Genomic DNA, 20,807 nt, shown 5'->3' on the forward strand with positions numbered 1-20,807 from the left:
ATATATATATATATATATATATATATATATAAAATATGTCTGTGTGTAAATGCAGTGATTTTTTTTTCAGCAAAAGCAATGAAATACTGTATAAGACTAGGATTATTTATAGTATATTCAATTATCTATAAACTGTCCCTAGCAAATCTCAAACTCTTAGATTCGCGTGAGATATTAGCCTGAGGCGATGAACTTCTACGTTTTCAAACGCTTACCTCAACTAGCACCGAAGTAGCGGAAACATTAAGAAAAAAAAAAAACCTGCTGCAGATCTGATTAACAACAATAAAATCCCCAAAACGTGTTTCCGTGTCTTTTACCTCCTCGTTTTTATTTCAACTTGTGGTTCTACAGAACATCCCAACAAACTGGTTCTTGATTCAGCTGAGACAAGTCATCTTTAAATTTTCCACTTTCTCCCGAATTCACAAGGAAAAAGTTCTGAAGATGGATATAGGTGGAGGTGTGCTGTCCCTTTTAAAGCGTGAAAACGAAAGACCAAGTAATCTAACTTCAGTTGTTAGAATGCTTGTAAATCGTTTGAGGAGAATCTGGTAGACCCTCTCATGACGCTATGGAAGTGTTCAAAATTAGAACAGAATATACATTCTATAAAAATTACTCTTTAATGTTCTCTAAATTAGAAGAGAATATACATTACAAAATCACACACTCTTGAAAACAACACACAAATGCATTTTCTGTCAAAATATTAAGTTTGCATTGTGTGGAGATGTTTACTTAATCCGGATTGTTTATACTTCTTCCATGTAAAGTTACTAATATTGCAAACTGGATCTACGGTATGCTAAAACTGAAAGAAATGTATTTAAAGAATAAAATATCATAAACTGTGAAAAACTTATTCAAAAAGGCGGGTGATTAGTGAAGGACTGATCCAGCATTTCTTGTCATTTTGCCTTTTTCTATCTGGACTCATCTTTATATTTTGCGTTAGTATTGGTAATAGTAACGGGCATTCTAAGCAGAAAAATTAGGGGGGTTCCTTCTGTATTAAAAAGTAAATTGTTGATAGATTAAAGCGCAAAAGGGTTCTGTCTCATAGGTTTGATTACATCCCTTGATGTGTCCTATGAACATGCTGTACACTTTAAAGAATTTTGAATACAGAGCTTTTTTTTGTTTTGTTTTTTAAATAAACTTGTGTTAGCGAAAAATTGTACTTAATCTCTTCTTGTGATAATTATGAAATTTTAACTTAATAATAAATACGCTTGGTATTTAAGTACCAGGTTTCTATCTATCTATCTATCTATCTATCTATCTATCTATCTATCTATCTATCTGAATTCTGTCAACATTTTTTAAAAAAAGACACTATGAAGAATATAACCAAATGAACAATTAAGAAAAAACATTATTATTATTATTAAAATTATTATTATTATTACTATTATTATTATGGTTTTGTAATTAACAATTAATAAACTGGATGAGGACCCCCCCCCCCCCCCCCCCCCCGTTATCAGTTCTACTGCAAACAAATAACTTGAATTCAGTATGTATCAGACCTTTATTAAAGCAGGAGAACAACTGAAATCTGCTGCTGTATGCAACGATCTGTTTAAATAATTCTATGGGTGTCTTGTTGTGATAAAAGATTATCTGAAATTCTATTAAAGGCACAGGAGCCTGTTTTGTAAATCCTATTTGGACACCTTCAGTAACTATCAATAATCTCATCAGCCCGACACCCCCTGCCTCTCAGCCTTATCTCAAACTTTACAACGTTTAAATAGAATTTCATAGACAAAGACAGCATACTGAAGCATTACATGTCATTCATATTTCAAAAGTAAACTATATTAAAATGGGGGTGGTGTGTTGGGAGGAATCAAACACTGGTTAGTCTTTAGTTGACGCTACCCTTTATACATTTCATCTTCGTCTAATCTTTATAGTTATGAATTTCTTTAAACGAAAGTAGGATTAAGAGGATTTTTCAAACTTTAGTCTAGTGTTCATCTAGTTGCATGGAACTCCGTGAATGCGTTATCGTCATCTTCATGCAAAAATAAATCATACTGAACTTAAAGGGAACTGATTTGCAATTATAGTATAAGTCCGATTCTATTTTAAAAAGTGTATGAAATATATTTTTACCTTAATACTGAAATACTGAAAGGAAGAAAGGAATTAGAACTCTGTAAACAGAAAGAGTGGAATGTTTAACCAAACAGAATAGTTTAAAGACTTTATTCTTATAACGCCCTCTAAATTCACGAGCATATCTGCATTTACGGGGTCGCATCCAAAGGGAAAATAAAGTTAAGTGATTATGCGCAAATTTGGTTTTAGTAGCGTCTGTATATGTGCCTTTTCTTTTAAAAATTTAAGTTAGGCATAACAAACAGCAATCTCATATTTAATCGTCTGACAATCTGTACAATAACCCCCTCCCCATCTCACCCCCCGTACACACACACACACACACACACACACACACACACATACAGTTTCTCAGCCCCATAGGATTCAGCCCTGACTTCATTCTGGTTATTAAATATCTAACAGCGAGTGTCTGAAGCCTGGCTCTTCGCCGCTAATTATCACCTTATGAAAAGTGTTTCATTAAGATTTTTTGCTTTTGATTAATTATCGACAGAATGCTGACCAGAAAAAAAATGAAATTAATCCCTGACCCTGTCTGGGTAACACTGAAAATTTATCATATATCTTTTTAATATTAAAAACACAGACCAGAATTTTAAATAGAAAATATAGTACAGCCAAGAACCTTTCAGCCTTTTTATTAATGCCCAGGGGCGCAGAAGAAATGACTACCCACACCATGGCCTTTGTTCATAATACTTGTATTAATTATTGTACATTTCTGCATTATTATTTTTTATTATTGTTATTTTTATTATTACAATTGATTCTGTCACTATCTAATATTTTATTACAGACATGAAACACCTGGTATCAAAACCTAAATGTAAATGAGGAACTGTCAATGCGATTATAGGGGATGCATATATAATTTTTGCTTTCACGCATTTCTCCTTATATTTCCTCGTGATGTACATATTAATGATGATCAAATTGATTATTTAAAAAATATCTTTTATACGTAATTTATAGTTTTCAGCCCTACTTCTTCGCAAGTATTAATACGCAAACAGTTTTTAGATATACTGCACAAATGTGAAAAACTAATCGCTTTGTTCTGTAGTGAAAGCCTAACAGTGATCCAGCGGGTATTTATTTGAATTACTTTTAAACATTGTCCTTGTGTGAAAAACGGAAGGCACATATTAAAACATTTCGTGCTTATTTATCTTATAACCAAGGACATATTTCGTTAGTAAATGCTGCTCTTGCACTTCATTTTCCCTATTTATTCCATTCTATTAACGTTTAACGTTTAATGTGTCTATGAATGTATGTAAGTATGTGTGTGTGTGTGTGTGTGTGTGTAAATAAAAAATATATATATATATATATATATATATATATATATATATATATATATATATATATATATATTTATTTATTTATATGATATGTTTGTATCAATGAAAGCCATAACAATGGGTGATTTATAAAAAAGTCAAAAAGTGGCGCATCTTACAGTGTCATAATGTTTATGACCACCGAACAGCTTTCTTGCTTTAGTTAAATGATAATACGACCGAACTCAAAAATAAATCCGTGCAAGAATAATTAAGCCACCGAGCATGCGGTTTACTTGAGGTTTCCACAAAGGAGCAATGCCACTATCTCTGTAGTTTTACTCAACCTTCTGTGGAAGTAAATCGATTTACTTTCTACATTTTACTGAGTAAAATGGCATTTTTATCTGTTTTAGTTTACTACTCCGAGTGGTCTTGGTGATGACACAATTCAAGTCAATCTGTGGTCTAAATTTAGAAAAAAAAAAAAAAAGAAACACCTGCTTTGAGAATCTTTTCAGAATAAGTATTCCATTTTACTTTTAGACAGTTGAAGAAGTCTCAGAGATGAAGAAAGGAGACTATCAGAGGCTGTAAATTAAGAAAAAATCAGGGTCTTATATTTTCTTTAAATAACCCAACTGCTCTTGTCCCCCATCACTTTTTCTACAGGCAGAGACAGGAAAGTAAGTACTCTTGACAGGTTCATTTTCAACAGTTAAGATTATTGTAGGTAGTTTTGATATATATATATATGTGTGTGTGTGTGTGTGTGTGTGTGTGTGTGCGTGTGCGTGTGCGTGTGCGTGTGTGTGTACTAAGTATAAATGTAATATGTATATACTTTATTTTTAAGGAATCTGAGACCTACAGGTTAATGAAACGTGTATTGTGAAAACTTCCAGAGCCAGGATAAGTTAAATGGTGTTTCCAGATGTACAAAACTGATGACCAAGGCTATCAGTATCTGTCAAAACCATAACTGCTTTACTTTTTTTTTGTTAAACTTCTGCTCAACCTTACACATGCAATCATTTCTATTAGTATATTGATTGTAGTGTAATTTCAGACTGTGTCTTAAAATGCCAGTGTTTGTGAGTTTTTATGAGATAGATAGATAGATAGATAGATAGATAGATAGATAGATAGAATTGAAAGGCACTATACAGTATATGAGATAGATAATGTACTGTATGTTTGAAAGTTAAAGGCTATGTCATTTTTACTATTCAGCAAGTGCATATTTTTATATACAGTTCTCTAATATTATATAATAATAATAATAATAATAATAATGCATTTTATTTATAGGGGCACTTTACATTAGCAGTAAATCTCAAAGTGCATATATTCATAATTTATTTTTAACCAATTAAAGCAAAACATCACAAAAAACAACAGTAAACCAAATCACATTTGGCACCAAATGACATTTCATTCACTTCTGCATTTCTTTTTGAATGTAAACGGATGTACCATAGGTGATATCATTACAAATCAAGGCAGCAATTAAATTGCCCGGTCTTCTACTAAATTTCCTGTTAGTCAGTCATGTCAGTCAGTGTCCAACCCGCTATATCCTAACACAGGGTCACAGGAGCCAATCCCAGCCAACACAGGGCACAAGGCAAGAACAAATCCACCGCAGGTCACACACACACACATACACACCAAGCACACACTAGGGACATGTGTCCCTAACCTGCATGTCTTTGGACTGTGGGAGGAAACCGGAGCACCCGGAGGAAACCCACGCAGACACGGGGAGAACATGCAAACTCCAAGCTTGGAGGACCCGGGAAGCGAACCCAGGTCTCCTTACTGTGAGGCAGCAGCGCTATCACTGCACCCCACATGCCGCCCTTTACTCAGTCATGAAGTGCTAAAATTACAATGTAGACAATGTCTTAAAAAATCTAACAAATTGGGTAGTTGTTAACTTAATTTGCTTGTTAAAGTTACTAATAATTTACAGAAATGTAATTTTACTTTACTGTTGATAGATAGATAGATAGATAGATAGATAGATAGATAGATAGATAGATAGATAGATAGATAGATAGATAGATAGATAGATAGATAGATAGATACCTGGTACTTAGAATGAATTAAATTTTTAAAGAAACCTTTCTTTATAATTATATAACTGACAAGTTGTATTTTCTTACATGGAAACAATTACAGTTTTTTCCAAAAAAAGTTTTACCCTATATAATAAAAATGTTCATCTTTCAATCGAACATAAAACATAATTAATTCCCCATGTCTCTTGAAATTCTTTAAGATGATAGATGATTCATCATTTTATAAAAACCAAATTGTACTTTCTGTATGCTTTGAAATAGAACATTAAACGTTGAAAAAGAATCAGTGGTTAGTTTGTTTCCATCTTATCATGCCTAGCTTCCATATCTATCAGTTGTTGATGGTTGGGTATACAGTAGAGGAAGAGGTTTGCCCATGTTTATATACAGATGGTCTTATATATTACAGAAAAGCCAGGTTTGAAATAATTATCAGAAATAATAGCTCTGTTGAATACGCATGATACCCAATGTCAGTATCTATCTAGTGATAGATATTATAAATTGTGTCAGTTGATATTTTAAGGAGGTCATCAAGTTATTAGAAGAACTTCCATTTCACACCACAGAAGTGAGCTTTTGTTAGTAATGCAAAGATTTACATTAGATCTCATGTGTTCAGTGGACACTGGTGCTGTTCACTCTGGCTGGGTGACTCCAGTTGCATGCGTCTCCATGAGTGTTTTTCCAGTGAGAAATGCACTGTTAAGGAGTGATGCACCAAGAAATGGATGTCTGAACTGAGGGAAGTTTTTCTCCCACATGGAACATCTTTCAATTTCATCAACATTATATTTTTATGTTTTTGAAGAAAGGTCGACTGCAGTGGACTCTCTTTTTAAATAATTCAGACTGATATATATATTTTTCCATTGTACATTTCGCTGACCTTTTCTTTACATTTTCTTTCTGCCATGTATATGCACTTTTGAAGAGTATGTTTTATTTTCGTTTACTTAAATCTGTTTCTCTGGATGAACCATTAATAATATGTTTTGAACTGACACTATGATCATACTGAGTACAGAATGTTAGAATGCTATTTAAAAATGTAAATAAAAGGTAAGTGCACAGGATGTGAGTTGTGTTTATATAGTAGGACTGCGCATTTTAATATGTATAATTAATTGGTTTTAGAAAATTTGAAAGGTTTAGGGAAATATCTACTGATTAAAGAAATGTTAAACTTAAAAATGATTTCAACGTAATGGAAAGGCACTGTGTGCAGGTGTTGTTCCTGCATACAACATTCAACATACAACAAGGAGAACATCCTGGATAAGCAGGTTAGAAAAAGGGACGGACAAAAGGTTTTGAGACTTAATGGACTAGATGACCACTTTTTCTTTATATAAAATTTTTACTGTTTAATATATTCAGTTACAGCTTTGACACAAGTTGTTTAATATACTAGTCATGTGATGTGTACACTTTATTTACACTCACTCATGTTAAATATATGTTATATATTATTTTGCAATGATGTATTTAATAGAATTTAGAAACAAATTTTTGACAAGAGCAGACCATTACTAAATGTGCCCAAGACAATTTCAAGTCTTAAGATTCACAAGGTGCTACTTAAACCCACACTTCAGTCCCATGTACCCAAAGTATCACTCATGAAAAATATTTTAATAACGCAACATTCTCGGAACTACTTTTTCCAGTTTAGAGTCAGAGATGGCTAGAGCCTATTCTAGCAGCATTGGATGCAAGACAGGGAGCAACCCTCAAAAAGACAGCAGTCCATGACAAGAACCAGTCTTATGTATTCCAGTGAGACCAATTCAGAATCACCAGGTAACCAAACCTGTATGACTTTGGGATGTGGGGACAGGAGTTCCCAGAAAACAGACCCATGCAAACATTCAGGGAAAATGTAAACTCCACCTACTGTACGTAGCAACCCAGCATTCAATTCTAACAGAGGACAGTGAATCTGTGAGGCAGAAGTGCTAACGACTGCTTTTCTGTGCCCCCATCATTTTTATTTGAAATTAACTTTTAACCACCTACATTTCTACCCTAAGTTCTAATTGAAATAACTGTCCCCCATTTTATGAATTCATTTACTCACTCATTTACTGAACCTACTTATTTTAATACAGTGCGAGGAGAGTGAGGAAATTATACTCAGTGTTTAACTGCGAGACAAGAAAAATCTCTAAACATTCTTAGTCTCATTTATTCCTGTCATCATTTGTAATACCTCACTCATGTCGTCTCTTATCTTGTGTTTGTTTAGGCTGGAACAAATCACCCCTTGCATTTTTCACAGTGTACTCATTTTTTTGTAGTGCTGTAATTGCTCATTTTAAAAAATCATATTGGTAAATAGGATGTGGATGGTTAAAAAATAGGGTTATATCTATAACGTCTACCAGTTAACTGAAAATTTGAGATACATAAACCATAGAATGGCTCACTTGCACAAAGATTTTGCAGCTACCTCACAAATGCAGAGGTTGGATTCCTGTCCCTGGCTGTTAACTGCCTGGATGAGGGTTTCTTCAGGGCTGCTCGTTTCCTCATATAGTAAATCAAAAAGACGTTGTGCATTGGATTAATTGGTGGATCCTGTTAGCCTGTCCAGTGTTGGTTTCTTTCTTTCGTCAAGTGACACCAGCATAGACTCCAGCTTCACACAGCCATGACTTGAATAATTGTGCTCAGATAATGGATGGATGGATAAGTGGAGATATTATAAAGGTAAAACCTTAGTCAATTTTGTTTGAATTTCCTTTTCTTATGAATGTATAAGTGAAAATGATGCTATATTATTATTATTAATAATCACCATATTAATTAGTGTATAAGTATGAACTGAACAGGGTTAATTCCTGCCTTGTAACAGATGGTTACAGGGATAGACATCATAATAATAATAATAATAATAATAATAATAATAATAATAATAATAATAATTGAAATTACTATAACCTTATTCTAGTTCAGTTTCTGCAATCAGTATCTGTGATCTGCAAGAGTTACTACTGGTTACATTTGAGAACAAATTTACATATACAGTACATACTGTATATATACATCTTTTTAACTCAGTCCCTTTGCTGCATGCATTGAACTGAAATTAAAGAAATACAGTATACCTCCCCTATTTACTTTAATCTTAGTTTTCTTTGCCAGAACTGAAGTATGATGTAGGATTTGTTAAAAAGATTCAAAGGAGCAGATTTCCAGTGATATGGGTCAAGCCCAGCACTGCAGGACACAAAAATACAGCCACGTGCCACGCACTGTTCACCTAAAGGTAATTAACTATTACTTAAAACTTCAAGGATGTATTAACCTTTTACATTTTATACAGGGATTATGCACTGATCCACACCAGCTTTATCCAGTTGTGTTAGAAGTGAAAGTACTTCTTCAGCAGGTCTATACCTTTAAAGAGAGCACCGTGAAAAGATATTCTTACTACTGACACTCAAAGGCTCTCTGTATCTCCTTCAGAAGTGCAGAGGAAGCATTTTCCTCATAGAAGGAATTTTCAATTACAGTCGTACCTTTCCAGTGCTGAAATATTTCCTGTATTGAAGACTGTGCTGAAAAACTGAAAAAAAACACTGTTTCTAGTCAACAAAGCTTATTCTTTTGCAAATTCAAAGCCTGCTTGTTGATGGAGTGTCGGCATTTGAAGAAATTCTGAACTTTTTTTTTAACCCTTTATAGCTTCTTATGGGTTCATTCCAAGTATAAAAAATTAAAATGATGATATAACCCAACTGAACTTTGAAATATTTCTTTATGCACCAATAAAAACTTTTATCACTAAGTATAAAACAGAGCAGTAGATAGATAGATAGATAGATAGATAGATAGATAGATAGATAGATATTCTATCTATCTATCTATCTATCTATCTATCTATCTATCTATCTATCTATCTATCTATCTATCTATCTATCTATCTATCTATCTATCTATCTATCTATCTATCTATCTATCTATCTATCTTTCTTTATAATTAAACCATGTATTTTACACCAATGTATTCTTTATATATATGCAATTTCATCCATTCAACAATTCACAAATCAATCCATCCATCCATCCATCCATTTCTTTAACCTCCTTATCTATTATAGAAAAAAAAAACTACGAGAACTTGAATAATAAAATTTGAGCAATGAAATAAAGTAATCATCATTTTAACCTTCTTATACTGTCTTACCTTTTCTTTAACATAGAAATCTTTTCATGTTATATATTGTAAAGGGCAGGATGGTGTACTGTTTAGGATATATTCTGAAAAAGAGAAACTCCATGCAAGCATTTTGTTCATAATTTATGATTTTCACTTGTTTGTTTGCTTATTTACTTAGCTGATACTTGAATTCAAGATGATTTACTAATTTCAAACACATTACTAGATAATTTTGCATATTTCTGCAGTTGAGGTGCTGGAGGTTGACATACTTTGCTCCCAGTTACAGTATTTGAGCCTTAATTGTAAAAATATAGTTTCAGAAATTGATAGCTGCTAGCGCTGTCACCTCACAGGTCTGGGATTGTCACTGTCTGCGTACATTCTACACGTTGTCCTCATATTTACTTTGTTTTTTCCTCCAATAATTCTAGTCTTCCTACTTCAACACTTAATGTTGCCAGAAGAAGCTCCATTGCACTGAGTTATTTATTTATTTTGAAATGTCACTTTTGGCAGTGACATTAGGTGGGGCTTAAACTGGCTGCTTTATTCTGTAAAGTCTAATGCCTTAGCAACTGATTACACCAATTTTTCCTTTGCTTACCTGAATTTGCAAAAAAAACAAAAAAATAGAAAGATTAAAGACTCAAACAGATCTGACACACACCTGATAAAATCCATAGTATGTGCCAAATGTTGAATTTCAAACCTTTTTTTTCTACATCGAAATAACCCTTAATTTTTTTTTTTGCTAGCATGTGCTAATACAGCTCTTCACTAACTCTGTCAAATTTACAAAATATTCTTTTGTAATATAATTTGCTGACTCTTTAAAAAGTGCCCACTGTATTTCATTATTAACTAATATGACCTTCATAAGGGTGGTTCAGTCAGAAGGGTCCACGATGAATTAATCAAGTAAATGTCATCTATTGAAACCTAATGACGCCTTCTTCACAGCTCCTCATGTCTCACAGAGTCTTATTTGAACTTAAGGTGTGTTAATAGGTTCAGACTTTTGCAAGAAACAATTTATTGTATTTATCAAAGTTCAAAAACTTGTCCCTTGTTCAATTTCTTTTTAACCAACAGGAAATCAGCTTGAATTATGGACCTTTTCTGTCTATTTTTACATCCATGCATCCATCCATCTATTCATAAGACCACTTTATTCATTTCAGTGTTCTGATGAATTGGTGCCTCTTCTTGTAACATTAAGTGCAAAACAGGAATCAGACCTGGCCAAGGCAAAGGTCCATTACAGGGCTCACTCACACACTCATACAGAGACATTAAGAGTTGGCCACAAGCCTAACCTGCATGTTTTTGAGGACGTGGTAGGAAACACAGAATTATTGAAGGAAAAGCCAAGGTAGAGATTAGGACAACATGTGGAATGTAAGAGGACAGTCACAATCCCAGAGATGTTAGGTGACAGTGCTAGCCACTTCCTATTTCTAAACCTATATTTTTACAATTAAGCTTGTGCGGCAAAATGTAACATCAGTATCCATTACTGGATGGGATGCTAATCAGTATTTAATATGCATGGTTTGGAAACTGCAGTACTCTGGTGTTATTTCATGAGAGTCTTAATGACCATTTTTCTAAGCATAATAGTGATATGTTGTTAATGTAAGGTACTCATAAAGGTAATGTTTTGAGAAAAATTAAGTTTTTGTTGGTGCTCTTATTTTTTCTAAGAACACCATCAAAATGTTTTGTTGATCTGCAGCAGAACAACATTACTGAGACCTTTACCTTTATTTTCAGATATTGTTTCAAGGAGACAGATTTCTGGTTATATGTTATATCGTTTTGTATCTCATTATTGCTTGGCTGCTAATTAAGGAAAAATAAACTTTTAAGGTTGCTGAGTCTTAAATAGCAACTCAATTTAAATGAAAGGAAAAGAAATTAATTAGCAGCAATAACTGGTCTCTAATTAAGCAAAAGGTTAGAATGAAAAATCTCCAGGATCAGAGCTGGACACCCCTGTTTTAGATTGTTTGCCATTGAAATTCTTCAAATGTGAATAAAGTATGAAATTTGACCAGGGATTTCCAAACATTTCCATGAAACTCTAAAAAAAAAGAGGTTCTGGGAGACGTATGTGTTTCATAAGGATTTGGAGCACTCCACAGAGCATCACTGGTGTAAAAAAGGCTGTTCTCTACTATGCTTTTATGAGAATGAGTGAAAATACAAAGAACACATCAACTATAAATAAATCTGATTAGATGTTTTAGAATCTTTAGTTTTCTTGTCAGATATTTAGGTTAATTGAATGTTATCTTACAAAGTGTGGCAGGTAGGTGGCACAGTGTGGAGTTTGAACAATCTATTGTGGAAACTTACACTGCACTGTTAGCACATCACCTTGTCCTGTTCAACTGGAAGAGCTCTAATGAACGTTCTAGAGGTTCTAAATTTATTTACTCTCTGGACTGGCTGTAAAGTTGATGTCATATATGAGTTGAAGGTATTGCGTATCTGAACAATCCATAATTTGCTAATTTAATTACAGTATATTAAATGAATAAAATTAACAATAAAAAGCAACATTTCAGAATACAGAAACAAAAGGCAAGACGTGGAAAGTCAAACAAAATTTTTTTCTAAATGCTTTTTCTTGTTTAAGTAGTTGATATATTCATGTCCTAGATAGCACTCAGTTGCCGGTGACATCACATTCCAGTCATGTGCAACAATGCCTACCTGCATTTGAATGAAATGGAGCTGCTGATATTTCAATAACTCCATGACTTACCTTTCTTTAAACAACATCCCAAATTCTATTATTAATACATGTTCAATCAGAGGTTGGATATCTTATAATGGGAACAGCACTAAGAGGTCCAATCAAAATAAAAGTTTTAGCAATTTCCCTCAGCGATACAGCGATACCTTTATAAGCATAAAGGAGACACATACACATTTGTTTTAAAAAAAGGTATTTGTTGCCACAAGTCAAGTATATCTTTGGAGAAACAATTTTATTGATCGTCTTCTTCTGCACAGGCAAGTTAAAAGCCTTTCCCACATTTACTCACTCAAAAACAGCCATCAACAGCATCTGACTGATTATTTCCCATCAGAATGACTATCTCTGTTGTTTCCATTATGCCTAAAGAAAGCAATGACAACAATTTCTAAATAAATCATATGCAACAAGAAATCATTGGCTTTCCAAACATCATTCTGCTGTCTTTGAAGCAGAGTGGGTTCTGGAGACAAAAGTGTAAAGCCTAGGAGTTGTTCAAAGAAATTTCCTCTTTTTATGAAATATATTCAGCAATGTTGTGTGTTGATAATGGACATTGTGAAGGTCTACAACCAATCTACACAAAACAAATATACAGGTTCAGAGAGGGGAGGTCATGTTTCACTGCTGGAACTCTATGAGGAAGACACAAAAGCATACTGTATAATCAGGAAGGCACCTACAGTATTATTTATCTTAATTTTCAGAAGGCATTTGATAAGGTCCCACATGAGAGGTTGGTCCTCAAACTAAAAGAGGTCGGAGTTCACAGGGGTGCAAAAGTGGCTAAAACACAGGAAGCAAAGGGTTGTGGTGTAAGTAACCTTGTCAGAATTGGATGATTGACGTTAGTGCTTGGGCTACTGCTCTTTCTAATTTATACAAATGGTCTGAATAGGAATATAAATAAGTTTATTTGTGTTTTGATTCTGGCGTTTTATACTTTTTTTGAAATTTATAAATTTATTTCTGAAATTTTCTGTGGTTTACAGAGAATCCCTAGCATCTTTTGTTTCCTATTGAAATTTTGTTTAAGACTAGCTAATTTAATCTTTCATTATATTTTGTTTTCAATAACATGATGCCATTTTGTTTTTCTGTGGAAGTCCCAATTTCATGAACCATTGTCATGATTCAGCTCCTTGTTAGGTGGTGTGTCCTGAAAGTTGTGACACATGACACCAGTGCTGCTACCACATATAAGCCAGCACCACAAGTGACTCATTGTCCAAGTCTGTTGTTACTCTCTGAAAGTCTTGTACAGGGCATACTGTAGGTTTTCTGGCAAGTAAGTCTGTCACTGTATATCTGTATGACTTTGGTTTGTGTTCTGGTCTTATAGAAGGATAAGCTTGATTTATTGATTTTGACTGGTACATAGTGGACGTACTGTATAATTCATCTTTGCCCCATTTTTCTCTGCTCTTGCGGTCAGCCAGTTTTCCAATTTTTGACAGTATGGTTAAGTTTGCTGATGATACCAAACTAAGTGGATTGTTAGATAATCTAGAATCAGTCAAGTCACTACAGAGGAACTTGGAATTGAATATAAGTAAATTCAGGGTATTGCATGCGGGAAATAAAAATGTAAGATTTGAATACACAATGGAAGGTCTGAACATTAAAGTACCTCTTATAAGAATAACCAAAGGGTCATAGTGGACTTGTCGCTATCTACATCTAGGCAGTGGACACAAGCTAATAAGTAGGCTAACAGAATGTTAGGTTTTATAGCAACATGAGTACAAGTCCAATGAGGTTATACTGAAGCTTTATAATGCACTAGTGAGGCCTCACCTGGAGTACTGTGTGCAGTTTTGGTCTCCAGGCTACAAAAATGACATAGCAGCACTAGAAAAAGTCCAGACTAGGCTGATCCCGGGACTGAGAGGTATGATGAGAGATTAAAGGAGTTGAACCTTAGAAACAAATAGAGATTAGAAGTGACATGACTGAAGTTGTGGAAAATTATCAAAGGAATTAGTACAATGGATTCCAACTGTTACTTTAAAATGAGTTCATTGAAAACAAGGGGGCATAGTTGGAAGCTTGTTAAGGGTAAATTTCACACAAATGTTAGAAAGTTTTTCATCATACACAGAACCATGGACACATGAAAGATATTGCCAAGTAGTGAAGTAGAGAACTTTAGGGGCCTTCAAAACTTGACTTGATACTGTTTAAAGAAATTAGGTAGATTGACAAGATTTGTTGAGCTGAATGGCCTGTTCTAGTCAAATTTCTTGCAAAGTTCTAATGTTCTAATCCAAGATTTTAATGCCTCTGTGAAGTGTAATCTTTTAAAATTGTCTGTCCACTGAGTTCAGTTCGGTTTAAAACAAAATCTTATTTTTGTTGAGTCAGTTTTGAAATTCTTAAGAAATAAAGCCTTACATTAATATATACAGTTATTTACATTTTGCCCATGTATTATACAGCATAAAAATATTCCGTGAACAGCTCTAAAAGTTTAAGCAAGTGCTAGAAGCTTTTTTGGTAAATTTCTTCTGTAATTATAGCTCCTCTTGACTGTTGTTTTGCACACAGGCCAAAATCCAGTTCTGCATGTAAGAGGTATATTTCACTTACACCAATCAGCCCCAACATTAAAACCACTGACAGGTGAAGTGAACAACATTAATTAGCACTTGTCAAGAGGTGGGATATGTTAGGCAGCAAGTGAACAGTCGGTACTTGAGGGTGATTTGTTGGAAGCAGGAAAACTGGGCAAGGGTAAGGATCTGAGTGACTTTGACAAGGGCTAAATTATGATGGCTAGACAACTGGGTCAGCATAACTCCAAAACAACAGCTCTTGGGGGCGTTCCTGGTGTGCAGTGGTTAGTACCTACCAAAACTGGTTCAAGGAAAGACAACCATGGAACCGTCAACAGGGTCATGGGCACCCATGTGTATGGGGAGCCTTGTGGGAGTGGAATCCTGTCCTCTACACTCTTTCTGCATGTAGAGAGAGAATAAGGATTTTTTTCTTATTATTAATAACAGTCATTTATTGGTAATTTCTAAATGATTTTAAACACATTTTGAGAATGTTGTATGGCTGCCTCTAGCGTTCAGCTGTTACCTATAATGCCAACTGTGTGAATTCATTTTTTTCAGCAAATGTCATTTCATTTAGTGTTATGTGTATACCATAAAATACCTGATCATACAATTTCATTTTAATAAATTATTTGTTTTCATGTAACTCTGTCCATTTTCTGTCTCCCAGTTCAAGGTCATGGGGCTGTCGTACATCCTGATAACATCTGGCAAAGGGAAGGAACCATCCCTGGACTGGTAGCCTTTCCACTGCAGGACACACTAATGCACCAGTACCTACACACACTCATTTAGAACTAATTTACAGTTACTAGTTAACCAGCTTTCATGTTTTTGCAACATGGGACTGGAAAGCAAGCAAATTTCTTATGAACATGCAAGAATTTAAATGTCTTCTGTAGCTGAGAGACAACAAGGCTTATTTTTGGTAAAAATGTTTTTTATTGATTTCAAAGGAGAAAAAAGGGAAGCAAAAAGACAATGAAATACTTAAACATAAAATAAGGGAATAAGGAAAGACCCACTCACCCACTGACATTCCCCATCCTGAATGCACAAACACATTCCCAACAGAGAAGACTGAGAGAAGAAGCAAACACAAACAAGAAACAGCAATGGTAACCATTATACCAGCATGCTGATCTTCTTGCATTTTATTCCCGCTATTACTTTTTTTTTTTACCAATCATTAATACTTTATGTTATCTTACTGACTTTAGTGCGATCCCCATTAAACTCACTCACGTTTCATAGTCTTCCTAATTGTTTTATAACATATTATCTGACTACAACTTAGTTTTTGTTCATTCATAGTGAAGAGCAAAGTAGGCAAATATCAACTGACATACAGTTTTGCAAAACAGAGTTTAATGAGAGTTAAAAGGATTTCCAGTGAAAAGCAAGGAATACTGCTCCCTAAAACCTATAGTTCACATTTCTTTGTTTACCTGTGTTCTTTCTAGCAGTTGTGAAAAGCATGTAACCGGTACCACACCAGTACTACTTATGCCTCTTGTACTGGAATGTACTGTGTTTTTTAAAAATACGACATTTTGCATCTTTTCCACACAAAGACACATCTAAATACACCATTGTGAAAATTACAGTCTTTTCTCCAAATTCAGTACACGGAAAACAACCACTGTCAACCTGTTATTTTATTATTATTTTTTTGTAATTAGAAACCTTTATTTAAACAATAAATAAAGGCAGCCACATGTGAAATTTATACATAAAAACACTTTCGGACAGTAATGAAATGCCTTTTGTCTTGTGTGAATGACACACATTTCGATGGAAGTGAAATATAATTTATTTTGCAAATATTTTTGCAAAGTGAAACACTGAGTTTGCTGTAAATTCAGTTTTGTGCAAATCACTTCACTCATCACTATTCATTTACTTGTTTTAATCCCTTCGTTTGAGAAAATGGGTTTCCTGTGATATTACTAAACTGTGATATTACTGTGATAGTCTAAAAATTTCAAATAAAAATCATTTAATTTACATGAATTATAAATTATAAAATTATGGCCTGATGAAAAGAAACAGATTCCCATCTAGAATAAAGTGTATCTTCATTTAAAGTAGTGCAGTGTTTCATATGTAACACCCTATATCTTAATAAAAGAATAACTCATAGTATTAAGAATGGTTTAATCAGGCCCTTCTAAGTTTAACAGTTCATGAGCTTCGGCTGGAAGTTTTTAAATGGCTTTGGGCTTCATGGATTTTGACTAATCTGGCAGGTCTGGTTCACAACAAGCCCAGCATGAGCAAAAGATCATAGGAAATTTGCCAAACAAGAGGAGACCGCTCAGTCCATCATGCTTGTTTGTTTACCTAATAGCTAAGATGCCCCAATATCAAATCTAGATACTTTTTAAAGGTAGTTAATGTTTTTGCTTTGACTACATGGCTCAGCAGTTTGTTCCGGAGTCCCACAACACTTTGTACAAAGAAGTGCTTCCTGGCTTCAATTTTAAATGTAATTCTCTGTGTTTGTCCTAGTAGGACATGTCCTTAGGTCCTGGGATGTACCTACTTGCTCTCCACTGCACAGCTTCAAGTGCTGCTATGTCTTTCTTGTAGTATGGTGTCCAGAACTGCATATAGTAATCCAGCTACGTTTTCACTAGTTCCTTATATAGTCTGAGCACGACTAGCATTTTATTTGTCTTTTATTGCTTCTGTACATTGTTTAGATGATGACAATATTGTGTTGACATAAACCTGTAGATCCTTTTCAGAGGTTGGTTCCTAAAGGACAGTGTCTCCCATCTAACTGATGCTCCTTTTATCCATGTGTAGCACTTTTCCATGGTTTATCCTCATTTACAATTTGAAGTTGCAGCGTAATGACCATCTGACCCCTCTGTAATAACTGTACCCTCAAACACAGTAAGATCAGGAACATCTGTCACTCTTCAGTGTTAGCATCTTTTTACAAAAAATGAATGTTTAATCTGAAGTACAGCAGTGCTTTTTAAAATTGTTGATTAATGCGGTCTCCCAGTCTTCTCAGAACATAAGCATCTTTGCAATGAGGTGCACAATCATTTATAAAGAAAATGTAATCAAACTGATTTGGCCACTTGCGATATTTACTCTTATATTGGTAAATTTGTATTATTTTTGTGCCTCTCGCCTTGCACTATACATTGTATGGCTCCGCTATGTCATTTTATAAAATCATTTTTTATTCAGTAAGATGAAGATACATAACTCGTAAATACTTTAGTGGCACATGTATTGTGTGAAGCGACTCTAGATTCCACCATTACTGAAAATTTTGCACTACATAAGACTGACACATATGTATATTTTATGTATAAAGCTCAATATAGAGGTGTATGTTAGTTTGTAAGAGAGTTTGCTCTTTATACAATTCCACACCCTTGGTCCAATCTCAATAAGCGTTTGCACACATATACCACTTTGTCAGGAAGAAACACTAGGCTACTTTGGAATCCAAAATTTGGAACCTTAGGCTATCTTTGGAGATTTTCTGTTTACTATAGTGTCTGTTCCTGGATTTTAACCACTGAAATTTCAGGGGTTAAATTGGGAAAAGGCACCGTTCTGTATCTGAACAAAGTGATTTGTCACACGTGATTATTGTTCAAGGAAAAAAATAATTATTTTTTGAATTTTATCAGTATTTACTAATTTTTTGCCAAAATTATGTCTTCTAAGAAAAGGTATGCAATTGTCAAAGTGTCTTCCGCTGCCAAATAGAAGTTAAAAAGTTCTGCCTAAAAATTAATTGCTTGTTGCTGCTAGTATAGAATATATAAGCATACTTTTATAGCAAGCACCAATCATCATTTTATTTTCCAAATGTATTATTTTAATTTCAAGGTTGGAAGAAGCCATAGATTTGTACATTCAAGTAGCAGGCACAACCCAAGCCCCGTCTCTGCATGCTGGAAGTTTGCACATTCTATTTGTGCACATGATTTTTTTCCTCCAGGTTCTTTTATTTTTTCTCATATCCCAAAGAAAATTCAAGTTAAGTGAAATGATATTTCTACTTCGCTTCAGTATGAGTGATTGCAGATGCATATGTGACATGCTAATGTCCCATCAAATGTGATTTGTCTGTCCAGTGTTGACTATAATAAGATACAATATTATTTTTGTACATCAAACCAAATTAATTCAGTTTTAGATTAGTTGGTAGCTGGGGACCATATGCTGAGAGCAAATGTTGGTGTGTGTTTACTTACTTTGGTCTGTTCATGCTTGCATGAGTTTTTCTGCAGGTATTCTTCTTTTATATGTGCTTATGAAGGATGCATGCATTAGGACGATTGGTGACTCTAAATTGTCCTGGTATAAGTGAGTGTGGGTGCATCCTGCAATGGAGTGGAATCTCATCCAAGGCTGACCCCTGCCTTGCACTTGAAGTTGTTGGCAGCCAAACAGCCACCTTTAAGATTGGAATAAGAAGGTACAATGCATGGTTATATAATATAATATAATATAATATAATATAATATAATATAATATAATATAATATAATATAGGCGGCACGGTGGCGCAGTGGGTAGCGCTGCTGCCTCGCAGTTGGGTGATCTGGGGACCCGGGTTCGCTTCCCGGGTCCTCCCTGCGTGGAGTTTCCATGTTCTCCCCGTGTCTGCGTGGGTTTCCTCCGGGCGCTCCGGTTTCCTCCCACAGTCCAAAGACATGCAGGTTAAGTGGATTGGCGATTCTAAATTGGTCCTAGTGTGTGCTTGGTGTGTGGGTGTGTTTGTGTGTGTCCTGCGGTGGGGTTGGCACCCTGCCCAGGATTGTTTCCTGCCTTGTGCCCTGTGTTGGCTGGGATTGGCTCCGGCAGACCCCCGTGACCCTGTGTTTGGATTCAGCGGGTTGGAAAATGGATGGATGGATAATACAATATAGGCAGCATGGTGCCACAGTGGTTAGTGCTTCTGTCTCACAGATCCAGTGATCTGGGTTTGAGTTGTGTCCACTGGATTTGTCATTTGTGTGGAGATCGCATGCTCCCTTCATGTTCCTCTAGATAATCCAGTTTTCTTCCCACAACTCCAAGGAGACGTAAATTATGTTAAGTGACAACTCTGAACTGGTCCTCTCTGAGTGTTGCTGCATGTGTGAGTAGACCCTAAATTGGTCGAACCCAGGGTTATTTTCCTACTTGCAGTTACCGCATTTAAGATAGGCTTCAGCCATTATGACCCTAAATTGGAATAAGCAGATTAAAGCATGTATTTATCTATATATATAAAACTTTGAGTTTTTCTTTGTCTGTTAAAATGTTTCTACAAAACTTATTATTATTGTTTTCCAGTATAGTCTACTTAGAATATAGGCTAATAAAATGTTATATTTTATAGACATAAATATCTAAACAAAATAAAAACTGAGACAATCTCACTAAAATTTGCCATTATCAGCTGAAAAAATACTAAACTAATTGCACTACATATGTGCTAGATGGCAGCAATAGGTCAATAGTGTGCCATATTGAAATTGATTGGAAAGAATGGTACTTTGTTTAATTAATATCTATCTTATTTTATTCTTATTGTTATATATATTGAAAATTTAATTTCTGTCTATCTGCTTGTCTGTTCAAGTATCGCTCAAAAACCACTCTACCTGTTTCTATAAAACTTTGCAGTTATTTCTGGTATAGTCCAACATTGAATAAGGCTAAAAAAATGTAGTTTTTCTACACACATATATATATATATATATAGAAAAAAATAAAACTTGGACATTCTCACTAAAAGTTGCTATTTTTACTGGACCTTTGTGCTTCTTAACCTCAATATCTATAGAACACA

Source organism: Erpetoichthys calabaricus, chromosome 11 (genome assembly GCF_900747795.2).
Source record: "Erpetoichthys calabaricus chromosome 11, fErpCal1.3, whole genome shotgun sequence".
NCBI classification, from domain to species: Eukaryota; Metazoa; Chordata; class Cladistia; order Polypteriformes; family Polypteridae; genus Erpetoichthys; species Erpetoichthys calabaricus.